This window comes from Saccoglossus kowalevskii, chromosome 1, assembly GCF_978046115.1.
Source record: "Saccoglossus kowalevskii chromosome 1, keSacKowa6.1, whole genome shotgun sequence".
Classification (NCBI taxonomy): Eukaryota; Metazoa; Hemichordata; class Enteropneusta; family Harrimaniidae; genus Saccoglossus; species Saccoglossus kowalevskii.
In genome coordinates, this window is record NC_140641.1 from 36,172,596 (window position 1) to 36,174,537 (window position 1,942).

The 1,942-nt window shown below is 36.8% G+C and overlaps 1 long non-coding RNA gene across 1 annotated transcript; it reads left to right on the plus strand.

Moving 5' to 3' along the window:
- The first annotated feature begins 779 nt into the window (after positions 1-779).
- LOC146750869 (uncharacterized) lies at positions 780-1,659 on the plus strand. Its single transcript, XR_014928057.1, has 2 exons — positions 780-1,324; positions 1,550-1,659. It is a non-coding gene; the product is annotated as an uncharacterized LOC146750869 (long non-coding RNA).
- The last annotated feature ends 283 nt before the right edge of the window (positions 1,660-1,942 follow it).

Consider the following 1,942-nt stretch of genomic DNA (forward strand, 5'->3'; position numbering starts at 1 on the left):
CACTCAGTTTAGAAACAATTTTATCGCTAAAAATATTGATGTCTGCAAACCTTTACAATATTCCTTTGTCCATTCTCGTATTTTTTGTGTGTTTTTAGAGTCACTTTATGGCGAAGTTTTGCATGTTTTCGTCTATGGAGGTGGTCGCCGTGTTGCTTTATTGCATAGTTTTCATAGGAGGTAATTGGACAAAAGAGATTTTTGATTGTCGTGCTTTCATATCCCTCCATTCGCTTTATTTGACGACTGATACAAATCCCGTTCAACATGTTTTGATTCAGTCGAGACAGGGGCGACTTTTGGGGGAAATTCACTAATATAGTATTCTATTAACTATTTATAATTTCAGAATGCCATACAAGACAGCAAGATTTTCTCGCGAAAAACGTGTATATACAAAGCATGTTCATTTCCGCATTTGAGACTGCTCTTCGTTGAAAGGTCAAAATACCATGTATTGCAATGCTTTGTGGGGGAAAATGACGCAACTCTCGCACTGTCTCATGATTTATCGCGTGTTTTCCGTCGCCTGTTTAATGCTAATGACTTCTTAACTCGTTAACACCTCTCTTGTTTCAATGTTTATGGAGACAAGGGTGGGTACAATAGAATGACGCGGCGCTTCCTAACCGTCCTAGTAGAGTGACTGTGGTTTAAGTCAGTGAATTGACTGATAGTGCCGGGGTCAACAGAATGTCGAGTCATGTTATCAGTATCCCATACACGCAGGTCGAAATTCACGCTTTCAACTTGAAACTCGATATCTCTCAGGCTGTTTGTGAGTGTTCATGTTTTAGATAACATAAATATACCAACATCTGTTGTTTATCATCTACGTGGGAGGTCTATTTCACGTTGGGAACACTTAGGACTAGACACGCCTTACATTTAATCTTGTGATTGAGTTCAGACTGGCATTCACTAGTGTGCTTCGGAATGATACACATCGCTTATATCAAACACCGTTGATATTCGCGAGTGGAACGCGTTGGGCCACTTTCTGTCTGAAATACCCTTACCACGAAGACTATTATGACTCGTACGGTAGTCATGTCATGGAATTTATAAGATTTCTCGTACGTGGATCTACAATCATCAAATACTTTCAAGCCATGTGTTGCCAATACGTCCTGTATGACTCGTAGTGTCCATGAGATGAACTTTTCACGGAAGGTCAAACTTGGTCTACCGCCTTTGAATCTTTGGCAAGAAGCGAGGACATATTTTCTTCGTCGGGGGGAAAAACGAAAATCGCTACGTTACACCGTAAACTCATTCCGTGTGATGATTATGTATGTCAAAAGTTATTCTGTGAAACGATCAGGTAATTATACATTTTAACTCATAGTAGCGTAGTCCGCCATTTTTTGAAAAACAAACTGTACGTCGATCAACCGATTTTGCATACTTTGCATTTTAGCGGATTGATGACCGCAGTTTTACGGGATAATTCATACTATTAAATTTTCAACACATAACTTATACTTTCTTTATATAACTATCGGTTTTTAATATTATCCTCTCTCTCTCTCTCTTTTTTGTACGACAGATGAGCGATTCTGATTATAGTGATGGAATAAAAAAAAAAGTGTACAGACTGCTTGACTCATTGAAAGGAAGTAAGAAATGTAAAAATAAACAACATATGTATATATAGAATGAATTATTTTTTATTGATCAATGTTTACTATTATTGGCTTTTCTCGTTTCTGTGTTTTAATCGAATCGTTTATGTACTCGTATTTTTTGTGGCATTAAAAATAAATTTAACCACGCCGCACATTTACATGTATCTACGTATTTTTCGAGGTGTTAACAAAGAAATATTTAATCACGCTAAACATTTATACACTACGCAACTATTTTCCTTACTCACATCGTATGTTTTTTTGTGACGTTAAAAAAATACTCAACCATGTCATAAATATATACTCCATGTCAA